The 18,564-nt window shown below is 41.1% G+C and overlaps 1 long non-coding RNA gene across 3 annotated transcripts; it reads left to right on the plus strand.

Annotated features, from left to right (window-relative positions):
• The first annotated feature begins 2,460 nt into the window (after window positions 1-2,460).
• On the plus strand, window positions 2,461-16,784 carry LOC134477600 (uncharacterized). Of its 3 annotated transcripts, XR_010049613.1 has the most exons (4): window positions 2,461-2,874; window positions 3,943-4,075; window positions 12,640-12,846; window positions 14,715-16,784. It is a non-coding gene; the product is annotated as an uncharacterized LOC134477600 (long non-coding RNA). The 3 variants fall into 3 exon arrangements; XR_010049611.1 differs by having other exon boundaries at window positions 12,640-16,784; XR_010049612.1 differs by having other exon boundaries at window positions 3,943-4,062; window positions 12,640-16,784.
• Window positions 16,785-18,564: the final 1,780 nt, after the last annotated feature.

Below are 18,564 nucleotides of genomic sequence, written 5' to 3' on the forward strand. Positions count from 1 at the left end.
ATTCTTGGCCTTTGGACTGGTTAAAGGATATTTGCTAAGTGTGAGAGGAATAATTTTAAAGTATAAAGCTCACTAATGTCATACATGAATCTCAAATTCTTTCAAGTGCCTTTCATAATGCCTTATTGAAAAGTCTTCCTGACTTGGAAGCTTGCAGATAATACAGTTAATTTCCACTTGAAGTCCTTGCTTGTACTACTAGCAGAGCTCTTGAAAAGGTATGGGTAAAATCGTGATTTCTCTATTTCCATGTATAAAATTTTTTTCAGTTTCTGAATTTATCACATCCAACTTGAAATGTTGATAGCAATGGGCTCAGTTTACTTTTGAATCTGCATTGACCAGACAGAGATTCAGCTCGTTGTCCTGAAAGCAGTCAGGTTAAGTAATCTTGCTTTGTCTTTGATTCTTGGAGGTTATAGAATTGGAATGCAGAATTTAAAGGGCTGTGATAAGGTTTGGGGAGATAGTTATTGTCTTACATTCTTAGTGTTTTGTCAGGTTTTGGGGCTCTTCATGAGTTTTGAGTCTGATGTGCTTTGTCTGTGATTGCCTGGGCGTTTGCGTCCAGCTCTACGATGTCTTCTGTTTTCTTAAAGTCACCGCCATGTATGCTACCTCTTCACATCCAGTCTTCGCTCCCCTCTTTCATGATTGCCTTTTAAAGACACCTGTCTGCTCACTTTTCTTCTTGGTGGTTAGAGCACGTGTCCAGGCAGTGCCCTAGGGCTTGGCTCCTCCTGTGTAGGAGGGAAGTCAGCCAGTGTGCTTCTCCCCAGCATGTGCCTAGGCAGCTCTGCGCTCTCCTAGCCAGCTGGTCTTTGGACTTTCACCAAGCTCTAACCCACTGTGAGCACTCCTAGGACATATCTCCTAGACTGGCTGTATATTGACTTTTTTCAAGAGAGAAGCTTCTACAACATGGGGCCAGGAGGGCACAGAGGGAGAGTGTAGCTTATTGACTCACGTGATTTCTCTGGAGTGGGACGGGGTGGCGGGTGTGTGTGTGTGTGTGTGTGTGTGTGTGTGTGTAACAACACTGCTGTGGGCCTTACACTTCCTTCCTTCTCAGAACGAAACTTATTCCATGTAGCTTTGGCAACTGCTCTGTAACTCTCCATAACAGAACACTATAAAAGGCCATTGTCATCCTAGCTAGAAAAGAGGGAATTTTCAGGTAGAAACATGCTTCGGTGGATATCGGCTTTGGACTTCTCTCTGTGGAAGTACTTCTTAAAACTCCATTTATCTCCTATCTTTCTGGCTTTATCTAGTAATGTGCTCTATGATAGTTTTCAACTTTGAGGGCTTTGCTGTGTCTCATAGTGATACTATTCTCCATGGTCTGATGGTCTGATGGTCTGATAAGCAGACTTCGTCCTTTGTTGTTAAATCAGACTCTGCATGTTGCCGTCTTTAGACAAGCTCCCTAAGGCAGCAGAGGCGACCCTACGGCGTGTGTGCCACGGCCAGCTGTTTGTTATCATGGAAAGTTCTACGAGGTTCGCCACCACGGTGCATAGTTGCACCCTTCCTTGTGCAGTAATGCAGTCATATGTGTAATTTTAAATGGTTCCGTGAGTGTTTTAACTCTCTGTACAATGTAAGCAAATACCCAGCACCAAAGGCCCAGGATGAAGAGAATCCGTCCCTGAGTCCAGCCTGGGTTACTGAGATGGAGTCCGCCGGGCTGGCTAACAGTCTCTGTCTTCAGTCTTCCCTCCTGCAGCTGCTGAGTAAATGACAAGAGAGGAAACCGTGGATACAGCTTTACCACCCTGGAGCCTTAATTTAGTAGAAAGGATTCGAGAACTAGGTGATTTTCTCCTCCTCATTTTCCCTAAAAGGTTTTTTTCCTCTCTGTTATATTGTAAGACTGATTTCTGTCTTCAAAATGTGTTCATGGAGATGAGGACTTTTCAGTGAAAGCATTACAAATCACCCACAAACATCAGGCAAGAAGCAAAGCCTCAGAAGAAGAGAGGCTGTTTCTACAAGGCTCATTTCTTACGGAGAGCAGTGCCGCCTGCCATCTTCCTGTATTTCCAATTTCAGATTGTCCTGGTCTGTTTGAAGCTTGGGTATGTGAATTCTGGATGAGCCTGTGCAGGCTTTTAAAATTCACATGGCTCGAGGAGAGGGAGCAGTGACAGCTGATTGACACGGAAATGGCTGAGGAAGCCAGACTGAGCCTGCAGCCCGATTCCAATGAAATGGCCTTCTTGCTGAGTGCCGGTATGTCACCACTGGGGCCGTATTTCAAAGTGATTTTGCAAGTATTAATTTATTGACTCCTCCCAGCATCCTGTGAAAGAGGCGAGGGAGGAAGATTAAATCCCCGTGATAGGAGAGAGGGCTGAGAGCTTTAATATTTTTGTGATTTAGCCTTGGTCCAAAGCAAGCTAGCAGCAGAGCTGGCACAAGAAACCCATTCTTCTTATGCTCTGAGGAAACAGAGCCGCGCCTGGCTGCAGACTGCAGACGGAGGGAACGTGCACCTGCAGAGCTCCAGCCCAAGGGACATCGGAGGCCCAAAGATGGGTGGAGAGCCCCCAGTCTCTGTGTCTCACCCACAATCTTCTTGCCCTTTGATTCTGTAGGTTTGAGATTTATGGGGACTTTTATTCTTGCATTGCTCTTTTAGTTTCTGGAACCCTCGATCAGGAAAGGAAACGGACATTCCCATCAGACGTTTTTCACAGCTTCCATTGTAGCTGTGATAGGCTCGGCCTAAGACACGGGGCTCAGGGAGAAGTCACTGGCTGCCTCACGGGTTGTTTTAGCTCCTGCTGACTTTGAACTCATTATGTAGCCCTGGCTGGCTTTGAACTTGGGCCAGCCTCCTGCTCAGCCTCCTGAGAGCTGGGATTACAGGTACGTGCCACCACATCTGGTGTGACTGTCTTCTTGATATCTCTTAACTTCCTAATCTTTCCATTGGCTTTTGGCTCGTGTCTTGCTGACTTGGAACGGACATATTCTACTGTATTAGAATACGGCTCGGATGAGATTTCTTGCTTTGGATTTCTTCGATGCCCTAATGCCGTGTCGTGGTTTCTTCTTGTTAGGTACACGGATTTGCTCTTTGAAATTCTGGCTCTGAGGCCTGCCTGCTTGTCTTGCTTTAAACTCCTAACTCCATCCATAGTTGTGCCTTTTGGGCCTGTCTCGCCTCTGGTCCTATGACTTGTATCTTTTGATTTTTAGTCTTGCTATGTTTTTCTATCTTACATCTGAAAATTTTTACTGACTATTTTCATGTAAGGGAAAAGTTATTTTGTAGGTTGAGAATGGGAAAAGTTATCCAGAGAGTTTGTTACTAAGGTAAGTATATAGTCCAGATCTCCTGATTTCAAGCTGAGTGGACTTTCTTTGGACTTTTAAAGACTTTTTTCATTAACAAATAAAGGGCATACAATTATCATCTGTAATATAGATACTTAAAATATATATACAATATGAAATAGCTAAATTGAGCTAATTAATGTTATTTCACATACTTAATTTTTATAGTGAAACAATTAAAATCTAATAGTGATTTTCAAGGATACAATACATTGTTATATAGTGACCACGCTGTACAACAGATCTTTTTTTTTTTTTTTTTTTTTTGTCTTTTTCCTTTTTATCGGTACCGGAGGTCGAACTCACGACTGCCTGCTTTCAAGGCAGGTGCTTATGCCACTGAGCTAAACCCCCAACCCCTATAACAGATCTTTTAAATGTAGTCTGTTTTCTAATTGAAACTGACATTTCTAATTGAAACTGACAATTCTTCAACTAACATTTCTGTTTTTTCCCCCTACTGTGACCTTATGGTGATTCTTATTTTTTGTAAATTTGTGAAAACGTTTAAGCTCCACTGAGCTTAAATATTTGGGAGCTCTTTTTTAATGGAATGGGCTCCCTGTATTCTCTTCTGTCCCTTGTTCTTCTTCACAGGTACTCAAGTTCCTAGGGAAGGAGAGGAATTTCGCACACACATGCTTTGATTTCCTAATGCCTCCAGTCAGGCCTTGGGCCATCAACAGAAGCCCTGCAGTTCCTACAAAGCGCCAGAAGGTGATCTCCCCCGGTAACCAGGACCAGAGTGGAAATGGCTGTTTGCATTGTATCTGGGAGCTAATTGTTAGCCAGAGAAAGCCACAGATTGTAAAGCTAATAAGCTTCATGGGACCCATGGTCACAAACCAGTGACACTGGATGCCAGCCAAAGTCTTTAAGGAAATGAGCTCAAATAAACTTGGATGTTAAACTGTATAGATGAGTATCAGAACTAGAAAAATTCAGAGTTGAGATTTGATCTCTATTTTGTCCAAGAGTTGATGGTCTAAATATTGAACTATTGGCCCAATTAGTGTCGTATGTGTGATGTGCAGCCAATTTACTTTCCATGGTAGATACTTTCTATTTACATATGTTTCATATCCGATTTTTCTGAGAATGGCAACTCCCAACTCTGTCATGTGGTTCCTGCCAGAGAAGCCATTTCTTTCACAAGTTCATCCTTTTGCTGTTGACCAGTACAAAGTTGGCCAGCTGATCCACACTCAACCAAAGCAGCCTGCCACCTTGACCATAACTGACTGGCCTAAGTTTGAGAGTCTGACTGAATCTGGGCCGTAAAGTTCCATCTTCATGTAGTTCGGAAGGGATCAGAGGAGGCAACAAGCTGGTCTCTGAGGGCTACAGCCTTCAAAGCAATAACTCTGGGAAAACCGACCATGCCTTCCTTCAGACAGGTCCACACTGAGGGAGAGGAATGCCGCAGACACAGGAGAATCCTGGTGGTGCACTGTGTATCCATGCAGTGAGTGACTAGTAAGATCCAAATAGGTCTGTAGTTCTGACTTCTGTTCCAGGGGATAGACATTTCCATCCATGTCTCCATCTTCCTCTCCTTTTGGATTGAGTTTTTGTCACTTGGAACCAAAATAGTCCTCATTAACCCACTTATTTTATTTTATTATCTGAATGATGGTTGTGGATGACCCAGGATGTGGAGATGACCAGTTTGTTTAGTTGTATTGATTGTTTTGCAGACCAGCTCAAGGGTTTGCATTACAATAATGCTCTCAGTTCTATGTTGGCTAATTTCATTCTTAGAGCATTGTTTTGCAAGAGTTCAGTTACATTTTTCTAACTAACTTTAGCTCTGGCCTGGTCTCTTCAAGGAGGATCTGATAATAGATACAGTGGCGTAGCACAGACTTGAAAACCTCCAAGCCACAAAATAATGTCCTTTACAAATCTCTGGACTGGGAAACATGCTCAGAGCTTCGTGGTCCAGTTTTCTTTCTGCTATTCCTATCTGATTGTGTCTGTTTTCTGAATTGTCCACTTGACCTTCCGCTGTGGCTCTTATTCAGTGCCATCTCCATTGTGATTGTAATTTATTTGGAACTTTTGCCATTTTAATTACACTTACATGTTAGGTTTCCAGTTTTCTTCTTGGTTTCTGGGTCCTGGTTCAAATGAGGCCTTGCTGAATTTTGACTTGGATATATCTTTGATAAAAAGAAGGCATTTAAAAACATATGGTTGGATCAATTAAACTTGTTCATCGCTGCTATTAATTGCAGGTTAATGATACCATTTTTCTTATATCAGTATTCGTGTTTAGTATTCGTATTACATTCGTATTCATGTTCAGAAGACTTCAAATTGCTATAAAGTCTTCTAGGCAAAAAATAGAAATAGCAGGCTAGATAAGAACCTTCTTTCCCCACGTCTTCTGATTGTATGTAAAATTCCTCTTTCGATGCACGTTATCCAAATCATATTTTCTTTTCTTTCTGCTCAGTTTCAATGTATTAATATCAGCTTGAAGAGAAAGAATAAGAGAAAATAATGTTTTTTAAAAAGCACAAGTGATACTCTGCCAATGATTTTATTGCATATAACTCAAACATTGCTTTGAATAGCAAACTATTCCTAACACAAGCATATTTTACTCAGTGCAGTTCCCATTTGGTTTTAGAAAGTATTAGCGCTTGAATGAACACTGAATGGCTGTTCTGCAAAATGAAAATAAGTAGCTAATCACTTCTGGATTATGTCTAACAACTCTTGGCTATTACTGCTGAAAACTACCACTGGGATGGAAGAGCTGCAGTATAATGAGACGGCTGCACAACTCAGTGAAGACCCAATTGTTGTTGGCTTTAAGTGCTCAGTAAGTGGAGCTGAGTAAGTAAAGATGGCAAGCCCAGCACGTGTCATTAATATGTAGCTCAAGTTAGACACACGCGTGTGCAAGAACCCTTGCTCAAGGCCCATGCCCCGAGCATACTCACGTGCCTTCCCAGAGTGGACTCCGGGTTTTAGCAGATTGCTGAATGCTCCAGGACTGTGTGGGCGTTTTCTAGACAAGCTACTTACCTTGTCACGTGCTCATTTTCAAGTGGTGGTGTTTATCGTAATTCAACGTGAAAGCTGCTCTTATTTTCAAAGGGTCAAAACTGAAATGGTGCTGGGAGGAGACAGAGAAGGGTTAGGGAGCTGTAGTGGTTCCAAGGACTTCTCCATGATTTACCTGCTTTTATGGTGACTTTGCCCTTGAATTATGAGTAAAGGTTAATACTACATAAGGCATAAGATCTCAGATTTATTTTTTTAATTTAATTTTAAACAGAAAAAACAACAGTTTCAAAGCAGGTTAGTAGTAGAGTGGTAATAATTAATACACAGCATATTGTCTTAGTAGTAGTTATTCAGAGTACAGGATACAGGCATGAGATATATATAGCTATATATTATTATTATTATTATTATTTTTTAACCAGGGATTGAACTCATCACTTCACATTTGCAGCACTTGTGCTGCTGAGCTAATCCCTGGCTAGGTGTAATATCTGTCCAAACAATATTATCACAAACCTTTCTTTTTAATGAACTAAGAGAAACTAACTGCAAAGGAAATATTACAAAGAATCAACAAATGGGAACTCACCTTATTAAAAATTTTTGCACAACAAAAGAAGCAACCCACAGAGTAGGAACATATAGCCTGTTGCCCCTCAGACAAAGGATTTATATCTAGAACATATAAAGAACAGAAAAAAAATCAGCATATCTCCAGCTCTGTAATTCATTTCTAATTTCATTTTTTGATTTATTTAAATTCAAAGACCCAAACCAAGAATGGACATCTGAATATGAACATATGTGCTTCTCAGATGAAGAATTAAAAATGACAAATAAATGCATGAAAAGACATTCAATATCACTAGTCATTTGAGAGATGCAAATTAAAATAATATTGAGATTCCATCTCACCCCAAAAAGAATGGCTGCCATCATCAAGAAACTAACAGATAATAAGTTCTGATTCATTTTTTATTAAATTTTCATTGGCACATATTTGCAGTACATAATGATTGCAGTCTTCCTGGCGAGGTGGCATGCAACACATATTAATTCTTTTCATCTTCTTCCCCCACTCCTCCTCTCTCCCAGTGTCTCTTGGCCCCTTTCTTTTTTGCAAAAGATCTAGTTCCCTGTTTCTTATAATCTGTCCTTTATTTTGCCTTTACTTATACTCTGGATTTCTTTTATAAGGAATATTAAGTTCATGTGTGTGATTTACTTCACTTAATGTTGTGGTCTCAGGGTGTATGCATTTTCCTACAAATGACTCAAGTTTATCCTTCTTAATGACAGAGGAGTTGTCCACTGTGTATAAGTACCATGTTGTCTTTATCCATTCATCTGTTGATGGATATATGAGTTGCTTCCAACCTGAAGCTATTATAAAGTTCACTACTATAAACATGGCTATGCATGCATCACTGTAATATGATGCTTTTAAATCTTTGAGGAAGTATCTAGAAGGGGAATATCTGGGTCAGATAGAATTTCTAATTTTAGAGTTTTGAGGAATTTCTATACTGATTTCCATAGTGCTTGTACTAGTTTATATTTCCACCAACAATGTAGAAATATTTCTCTTTTCTCATAGTCTCGTATAGCCATTCTTTCTGTAGTGAGATAGAAAACTCAGTGTTGTTTTAAGTTGTATTTCTAATAGTCAGAAATGTTGATCATTTTTCACGGATTGTGGCTATCTGTGTTTCTTTTGTCTACTCACCTCAGTTACAGTGTCTCATTATGCAACTTAGGCTGGTCTTGAACTTCTGTGTGATGTAGGCTAGCCTCAAACCTGTGATCACCTGCCTCAGTCTCTGAAGTGCTAATATTCAGGTGTGGGCTACCACCCCAGTTTAAGATCTGTGATTCTTTTGATTTCAATTGATAATCTCTCACTCTGTCTTATCAGAGTTTCCATGATTCTCCAATGAAATACTTCAAAAATCACCAACTCATACATTTGTTAAATATTAGGAAGTCTAGAAAAACTATATTGTTTTATTTTTTCTAATATATATCTTCAACATAAGATTTTAAAGTTTTTCTCTTTAAGCATGTAAAATTATAAATTTGCTTATATTATTGCTGCACATTCTATAGGTGTCAATGTCTTATTTAATTTTTAAATCAATTTTTTTTCATAATATTTCTTCTTTGACTCATACTTCATGTGTAAATATTACTTAATATAGCAGAGTTTTAAAATTCTAACCAAAAGTCATTAGATTCAAAACCTAATTTTAGGCTTTATATCTGTGTTCCAGCTCTAAAATTTTAAATTTCAATGGTTATTTTTAAACTTAAAAAGTTGTATTTGTTTCTACTTAAAATTTGGTTATTTTGGTAGTCTCTACTCATTTGCTTTTGTTTAGCATATGTAGTTTTCTGTGTTGGTGCAGGAAATTGAATCCAGAGTGTTAAGCAAGCACTCTACCACTGAGCGCATCTCCAGCTCTGTAATTCACTTCTAATTCCATTTTTTGATTTATTTAAATATTTTTAGAGTTACTTTATATTCTCACTCAGACAATGCCAAATACCAGAAGTCCTTGGAGAGGTAGTAATGGTACTGAAAATTATTTTTGTTTTTTGCTTGTGTCTTTTGCTCATGGTGTTTTTTATTTGCTTAAAAATTAAGATTTATTAAAGAGTGTCCATGGGAAGCCTTAGGACTAGTTTTCAATGACTTTACCCAGATGTAAATGATTTTGTGTTATGTACCTTAGAGTATAACCACCAAGCGCATGCTTTGATTAGGGATTTTTTTTGCCTATATTCAAAAGTGAATACACTTGTGATTGTGGATTGTAGATTGTTAAGGGTGGCTATCATCAATGATAGTATCATATTTTATTCACACAATTGCAGGAAGGAGGGATTAGGGAGGAATCAAGGGGGGAGGGGAGGAGAGAAGAGGAGGGTAGAATGTACAGAAAGAAAGGATGGAAGAATGAAAGGAGAAAGGCGTGAGGGAGTCGAGGAAGAGGGAGAGAAGGAGAGATTACTCTCCGGATCAGCCTTCTTTCTAGCTCATTCTTTCAGGAATGTTGAAATCTTGATTTTTTTTTTTTTTTGGCAGTGCACTGGAAACTGTTCATTATTCCGAGAATATTGTTCAGTGCATGTGATAAAACACCCAGAATTATAAATTTCTGCATTTACTGTGTATTGAAATACAGTTATCAAAATACTAAAATCCAAATGTGTGATGTATCGGGGTGTCTCTACTTTATTCATACATTAAATTAGATTTAATGACTTTCCAATAACTGTCACAATTGAAAAACAGCAATAATAAGCAGGGTCATCCTTTTAAGATATCTATTACACCTACTGTGATATGGAATATCTGTGTTTTTTCTTTAAGGCAAAAGTTATTTTTCCAACTTTTATGATTTGTTGCTTACATTTTGTAATTAAAAATTTTTTAACTAGAGAAAGATGAGAATACATTGTTTTCCTATTAAAATCTATAGATCCTTTGAATTCTACCTGAGTGTTCACAGACAGCAGGTTAGGAATCCCTGGGAATCTCTTGTTACCTTTCTGGTACTCTCAGAAATCCTGGACTCAGCCCTGGCACTCCCGGTCACTGTGGGCTTCTGCCTTACAGGTCCCTCTGTGGTTTAGAGTTCATGTTTCTTTCCTTCTCCTTTAGTAAGAATTCTCTTGCTTTCTTAGAAATCAACAGGGAAAAAAAAAGAAAAAAGAAATCAACAGTATATTTCAAAGTTTGCTTTCATTGCTTATACTATGGCTGCTTGAAGCAGGAGGTCTCCTTCCATGACAGGTCTCCATGCTACTAACAGTGAATTGTGTTTCCCCTTTTATCAGAGGTTCTTAAAGGGCACATACCTTTTCTTCCTGTTACACTCACAACAGTTTACATGGGTGTCTGTGTGTCACAGGGAGCCAGGCAGTATTTGTCGCCTGGGTAAGGAAATGAATGTATGCTCAGAGCCTCAGGACTGCCTTCGACTTCCCGCCTGCCTCCAGGGTTAGCTCCGTGAACTATTAAAAGAATTTTACAGTTTCAAGGTTTTAAGAAGCTCCTCTGAGAATACAGTGTAATCTTTGTTCACAGTGAATATTCTATCTGCAGATCTATATATAGAAATAATGAGTGAAATATATACTGGGAATGGCGATAGATAGATTTATTTAGCTACAGAGAGCCAGAGGGATAGAATAGGCCTGTTACAAAACTGAAGAAAGATAGTGCCATTTTCTACTCCTAATTAGTCTAATGAAATAACTTTAAAAGAGAAACATTTTGCAAGACCTTCTCTCAAACACTCACCTTTAGTGCTACACTTTCATCAGAAGATGGATTAGTTTTCGTTTTTGTTTAATATCTTAACCTCAAGGGCAAAATCTGCCAGGCTGCTCACTACTGTGGCTTCCTCAAGCCGCTGCCAAACCGAAGATGACTGACTGCAAGTCAAGCTTTGGGAGGACGTTAGTACAAGTGTAAGATTGGCTGTCATTATTTCAGGCTACTATTAAGACTAAGAAGGTTTAAAGAACCACCCAGAAGTGTAATTGGCATTTTCTGTTATGAAAGTTAAAAACTGGGTCCTTCCTCTGTTTAGTTCCCTGTTACTAGTCTTTCCTATCAAGCGTGTTGCTCTGTTACTCCTCTGTCGTTTGTTAAGAACAAATTATATATTACTTTGAGCACTTCATTCACCTTTTGTCTACCAAAATGGGGTGCAAAATCAGAAAAGGACGTTCTGTTCAGTATGTGAAGTGCTGTAGAATACCGAGTCTCTATACAAGGGAGGAAAGTGGAGAGCAGCGCACAGATGAAAGAGCCACAGCAAAGCTGTTTCAGACCTGTGACTCAAGCCTAGCGCACTCGAGCACGCACGCGGACACCCGCTTTGGAGGGGACAGTGGGTGCTTCATACATCCCTCCTCCAACAATCAGAAAAACCTTTCCTTCACTGCCACGTACCGAGGGCCCTCCCAGCTGCGGGAGTTATTCAGGTAATGTTCAGGATAAAAATGCGGAAAGGCCAGGAGCTGGCTGGCAGGACTGTTTCCTGGTTTTGTTCTTTTGTTTTTGCTGCATTTCCCTGAATTGAGTTTTGGGAGACGCTTAATGACTAGAAAGTGAGCACGGTTAGCGGGCATTTATTTTAGGAATTGTAAATCTCTCAAAGATGCATTGAAGTTCTAAACTCTAGTGTGTGTGATTGTCATCTTATTTAGAAATAGCATCTTTGAAAATATAATCGAGTAAGTTGAAGTCATACTGAACAGGGTGGCCCTAATTCAGTGACTGGTATATTTTTTAAAAAATTTTATTTAAATAAAGACTAAACAAAACAGAAAACAGGTAGAAATAATACATACTTTCAAAGAAAAAAATAAACAGAAATCACTAGTTGATGATTACAGATTGTCCTCTTACAAATAGTTATTCGAGATACTAAAGTGGAACATATAAAGTGGGGATTCAAACAGTGAGATTGCAACCAGTTCTGTTCAATTATCCAGTTCTGTTCAACTAAGAAATATGGTTATCAATCCTATATACTTAAACATACATCCTGTTATCCATATCTTCAGTTATGTTGATATTGAACAAACCCAAGCAGGCTAATATCACTCTGAACAAAGGTTTCACATTATGACACTCCAGGATCAGCACTGGGTACTTTAGTGTCTCTTTTTCTTCAAAGTATTTGTTCATTTCATCGTGTGTCATAAGATCAGTTCTCATAAAGTGTTTGTAGATTTTACACATGCATGAGTCTTAACATGCATTTCTATCCTTTCTATATTAGAAGGAGAAACAAAACAAAACAAAACAAGGCAAAACAAAACATATTCCTATAAACACATGAAACGAAAAAGACATATAAGACCATTGTACAGGGAGTTCTACTGTAGTTCCTGTGTTGTCTCTTGTTATCTGAAAGAGTTTTGGCCCAGACAAGACACTGTAGCTGGTAAAGCCTCAGCTGGAACCAAGGAGCTCCATCTCCCCCACCCCTAGGAATTTACCTGTGGCTCTATCTTCCCCGCCCCTAGGAATTTGCCCTTGGTGCCAAAAGAATGCCAATGGACTACCCGTGCATCCCTAATGCCCCTCAGGCTCCACCCCAAACCTAAGCTACATGTATGCCCCCACTCCATGTGTTCCATGGAAAGATCGCTGACCCCAGGGGGGGGGGAGATGCCGTGCCCCAAGGGATCGGGGGTGTTTCTCCCCACATTCTCAAAATAAAGGTCATTTATATTTCATACCTCTTATCTTTTCAGACACCACTGCCGGTCCCCCACAGTTCTATCATATGGTTCTCTGACTGGGAATGGCAGATGAGAGACTCCTGGGCCCTCCCAGTTTAAGTCCCCTGCCATTCAGGACCAAGACTGGACTGCATCCTGCATTAATTCCTCACTTCTACACTCGGGAGCTGTAAACTTGTCCTGCTGGTTCACAAACAACACCGACCCAATTTACCACAGGTGAGCAAACCCCCGGAGATTGCTGCTGGGCCAGGCCCCAGGTGGGTTTTCTCCCCCTTTCCGTGGGTTTGTGTGACACTCTCACGTCCTTAGATAGCCCAAGGCAGAGTCTTTCTGGGCCAACCTGTGTCCACACTGGGAGATTCTCACATCCTTTGGGTTTGGTTAGCCCAAGGCAGAGTTTTCCTGGGCCAGCCTGCATCCACACTGAGAGACTCTCACGTCCTTCAGAGTTTTTTAAGTTCTCATGGGCAGAGCTGTTACTAAACCCATGTGAAATCCACTTGTATGTTGGTGACAGGCAATTATTACGAGCTTTGGAACCATATAACACCGATCGGTCTAGCGTAAAAAGTGACGACTTACACTTAGTAGACCACGGTCCGTTACCTCATCTGGCTATAACTCCATGGGCCAGACCCCACACCAGATTTTATCTTGGGGACCACTTCCTGTCCCCCCGCAAAAAACCATATCTATCTATGGCTTATCACCCTGACGACGAGTTTGCAAAACTCTATCTTTAAGCCTTTGTTTTGAGAATGTGCCCTTTCCCGCCAGCATTCCTGTCCCCTCTGTTTCCTTGCCACTTTAACTTTCCCGCTGTGCACCAACCCATTCCCCGCCGAGATGGGGGAAGTGAGCCCAAACAGTGTTGGGAGATACTGCTGCTTTAAGCTGTCACGCCAGGCCCCAACTCCGTGCGGTATCTCGGCTCTCATACCGCGCTCCGGGTTCAGGTGGGTTCGGCTCTAACGCCACGCCCTAATCTGTGCATCTCGTGTGGAGCAGTTCCAGCTCCACAAGGTGGATCAGCTCTGTGTCGGTCCGTTGGTCCGCCAGTGTGTAAGGTTCCAGCTTCACGCTCTGTCCCAACTCTGCCTCCCAGCCCCCCACCCCCGTGAGCCGCTGCCCCTGCCACCGTGAGCCCGCTGCCGCCTTGCACACGTTTCCGGGGGACAGTCCCAGCCCGCCCCACAGGCTACATCCTGGTGCTTGCCCACCTTCACTCTGTGTGCCCCGCCCCCGTGCTGGGCGTGCTCTGCCTGCGTGCCGGACCACAAACACAAACAGCAGTTTGGCGGCTCGGCTCAGAGATGCTATTTTTTTTTAACATTCTCAAAACATTTAATCAAGGTTAAATAAGCCAGCAATAGTAAGACTTTGGCTGATATATGAGAAAGTGGCCACCTGGTAATTTTACCAGCCTTGTTTATCAATTAAAGCCTTCAGTAATCTCCTGTTTAACAACTAAAATTAAGATTTATAAATTCTTTTTGCTATAAAACACCAGTAAGCTTACTGCCTATATTATACTGTTTTGTCACAGATCTTAAAAAAATAATTATAAATTCCTTTTGCTGGGAACCATTAGCTCTTTTCTAAAACAAGGGTTATATGATACATGCAAAACAGCAAAACCAACACTGCGGCAGAAGCCAAACTTAAACCTTTCCCAGCCTGTCTGCCTCCCCGGCTCAGCCCTCCACCGAGCCATAATTAACTATATTCAACTGATATTAAATAACACTGAAGCTGATTTCTGTCATAAATAAAAAGATAAAAAAATTAATTAAACAGGCCATCCTCTAAAAATCAGATGGCATTAGACATTTTAATAACATAAAGAGATACTTATATATATGACATAAATAACATGTCAGTTCCTAAAATTCTCTGGATCTGTCCTCCTTATGAGAAGCCATTACTAAAATTATAAGTACCCTGTTGATTATATTTGACGCCTGCATACTTACCTAATTCTACAGATACCTTTTACTGCAGTCCAGATCCTAAACAAAAAGGCAAAACTTGACCTTCAAACCTCATAGAGACCTTAATATGGTTTTTCATGTTTTCAACAACAGAGATAACACTTGTGCCACTTGGAGTTCTGAGACAGGTAAACCGACACAAGGTGGAGCTGCCTGGGCCCCCCATGGACCATGCGTCAAATGCAGCAGAAGGACATTGGGCAAGAGAGTGCCCCATCCTGACGTTCCTTTGGGAGCCTGCCCCAGGGCTACTGGACTGTCCTAGCCACCAGAGAGTGGGTAAGCCATCCTAACTTCCAGCCCTCACAGGAAATGCCAACACTGCCAGATTCATTGCTGACAGATCTGCTTAAACTTGCTGCCGAAGACTGACAGGGCTCAGGGCCAACAGCAGCCCCCTTAAGGTGTCTGTCTCAGGGTCCCAAGTCCCACTAACAGTTTCAGGTAAGACATTCTCTATTATTTGTGGACATAGAGGCCATATATACAGAGTTCTTCCTGAGTTTTCAGGCTGCTATAGTAAGTTCTCAATCTCTAGGGGCTATTGATGGTCAACCTATGCCATTTACAAACAGGGCCTATTTCGTGCAGGTTCCAGACTGCTTCTTCCCAGTCCACCCAGTGGTGCCAGACCTTCCCTCCACCACTCACTCTACTGTCCTAACTCTTAAAAATGGTTTTTATTCCTTTGTGTTTATACAGACTGACTCAGACACTGAGGCCTCAACATCTTGTTATCGCTAGTAAACCTCTCCTCAGTGATACAGACCACCCCTTCCTTTCTTATTCACCAGTTTCTCAGACAACCCTGGTCAAGACTGACAGATAAATTTTGTCTTCTCACTTTGTTCATACTTTTTCAGGATACATAAAAGCCTTTCACACAACCAGTGAGACTGCTGATATACTTACTAAAGTCCTGTTACAGCAAATCATTCCAAAGATGACAACCAGGTTACAGTGACCCATACCTGATATTCTTGGCAACCTCAACAGTAATCAAAGTTGCTAGACTGCCATCCTGGTTTCACATCACTCAGGCTAAGTGGTGCCCTTCCAGCCTTAGATCTAACCGTCCTGTTGCCTACTCATCTCTGCCTTACAAAGGCCCCAAAGCCACAACTCTCAGGCTGTCATGTTCTGTTATTCAATTTGGTTTCTAATTTCTTATCATTTTTACAGCAGGACTCTTGACAGTCTTTCCTAAAGACTCCCACATCATGCATAAGATCATCTTCATAATGTTCTATGTGACAACTCTCTTAGTCCTTTCTACCCTCAGCTGTTTGGTTAAACATGACATCCCTGAAAGCCTAGGCCCTTACCTTCCCTATACTGGCACAGCCACCGCCTTCCCAGCTCCCCCTATTTTTTCCAGTTCAACGCCTGGACCAGAGACAAGTTTTATCCACCTACCCTCTTAACTTTTACCCTTTCAGATGGGGGAGTAATCACCTCTCACAACTTCACTCCTCCTAACCCCACATTTAATTTTCAGAATTCTGCCTTACCATGGAAATATTCCTACCTCAACGTGGTCCTGATATAATGACATGTATAAATCAAAGGCACCTTTCCTTCTACCTCACCTGAGTCCTTAAATATGACAGTGCCGTGCCTCCTCATAACATCTTGTCTCTTTGTTTTTCCAGTCTAACATACGTGCATTCACCAGTGATAAAGTTGTCCTGCCTAGAACACCTGGCACCAGCTTCTACCTGGGCATCAACCGGCATCCCCTCGACTCCCCTAGACCCCAGTACAGCGCCCCCTGCCAGTAGGAAGCAGTAAAGAAAGAAATCTTTGCTCCTTTTCATAATAATCATAAGACGGATATGAAAGAGTTTTGGCCCAGACAAGACAATATAATTGGTAAAGCCTGGGGGTGGAACCAAGGAGCTCCATCTCCCCCACCCCTAGGAATTTACCTGTGGCTCTATCTTCCCCACCCCTAGGAATGTGCCCCTGGCACCAAAAGAATACCAGTGGGCTACCCGTGCATCCCTAATGCCCCTCAGGCACCACCCCCAACCTAAGCTGCAGGTATGCCTCCACTCCACATGTTCCATGGAAAGATTGATGACCCTGGGGGGAGATGTTGTGCCCCAGGGGGTTGGGGGTGTCTCTCCCCGCATTCTCAAAATAAAGGTCATTTATATTTCATACTTCTATCTTTTCAGCCACCGCCATTCCCCCACACTTCTGTCATGATCTTCAATATAATTGGCTGTATCATCAGACATAGTATAATTGAATATATCAATACATGACAGTATTAATAAAAACACAACTTTGTACATAGTATAAAACTTCAAAAGCAAGCAGTTATCAAACCAGAATGTGTTTCACAGAGTCTTGTCATCTTCAGTGTAGTTGCCTATACTCTCAGACTTGATACTATCAGTCATATCAGTTTTCAATAAAATCTGTCAATACCAAACAGCAATCAAACAAACCAGATTTAACTAAGATCAGTCGTGATAAAACGGTATAAGTCATACAGGGCTCCAGATTAAGTTAATAGGAAATTAAAGATGATTACTGTGCTATATCCTGATGTTTTGGGGATGGCTGTCTGTGCCCTCAAATCTAATGCAAGTAGACAAACTGGGACAGAATAAAATCTATCTATGGAGAACAGTGCGAGTAATGTGGGTTTTAAATCCTGATGCACTATTAACAATATCTTCTGCCCTCTTTTTTAAGACTCTCCCTCCCTTTTCTCTTCCCCAGGGTACACTGTGCATTTTTGGGTCTGACCAAGACCCTTGTTTTTAAATTGGTGGAGGGGGCAACCTGCTATTTACCTAAGTGGTTCTGAACCTTCTCTCTCCTGGACTTGATCTCTAATTGTCTTCCTTTACATATTAAACTCTGTCTTTCCAACCTATCCACAGATACTGGTCTAGATTCCCCTATTCTCTCTGGTTCTCTGAGTGACAGGTACTCTTATTAGACAGGGAAGTTTAAACACAGAAACACACCCGGGGAGAACACCACGTGAAGCCAGGGGTGGAGATTAGAGCAATATAGCTAACAAACCAAAGAATGCTAAGTTTGCCTGCAGCCCCCAGCACTGGGAGGTAGGCGTGAATGGTTCCTCTTTAAGGCCCTCAGAGTGAGAGCCAAGCCTGCTCATCTGATTTCTGCTCTGCAGACCTGTGTGAGAATTACTGTCCATCATTCTAAGTCTGTGATGCTGTATTTTGTTACTGCAGCCCTAAGAAGCTAGCAGTATAATTCACCAATGAAGTGCTTTCTGGTTTCAATTTTTAAAAGAATAAATCTTGTATTGTTCTCCATATTGGTTTGTTTGTTTGGTCTGAATCTCAGAAATCCAACTCCTATGTGATGAAGCTCATCCTGTGTTTTGGGGTTGTAGCTATATTCGTTTTCTTTGTCTTTTAAAAAACCATTAAAAGCACGCTTTCAAAAAACAGCACAATTTTTATTTATAAGTTATTATATGTTTGCTGCACATAATGATTACATTCTTCATGAAGAATTAGCATATGTACATAATGCGTCTATTTATTAGTACATGTTTATCAAACATAATTATTATATTCATTGTGGATACACATACATGACATGTCTTAATTATTTTTTAAGACCTCCCCCCTCCCACTCCTTCCTCTCTTAGCGCATCTTAATTCTTTTTAGTTCCCCTTTGCAGAAGATCCCTCTCCCTCTTTCCTATTGTTTATCCTGTTTTAAAAAACGGCATTCTTCCTATCCTGATGAATCACATCCCACCCCGTGGCTTCTGGTGCCCCTCCTCTGAGAGCACTGTCAGTGCATTTGCAAACTCTTTGCACGGTGCCATGCACAAAATACCACATCTTCATAAGGATAATGTGTGGGAAAAATGAATTTAGAAAAATCAAGTCTTGTAGGGTCTCAAGTGTCGTTAAACAAAAACAGTGAGCACACACGATGAGTT

Source organism: Cavia porcellus, unplaced genomic scaffold, assembly GCF_034190915.1.
Source record: "Cavia porcellus strain 051 isolate PalLab524CR breed Dunkin Hartley unplaced genomic scaffold, mCavPor4.1 scaffold_9, whole genome shotgun sequence".
Classification (NCBI taxonomy): Eukaryota; Metazoa; Chordata; class Mammalia; order Rodentia; family Caviidae; genus Cavia; species Cavia porcellus.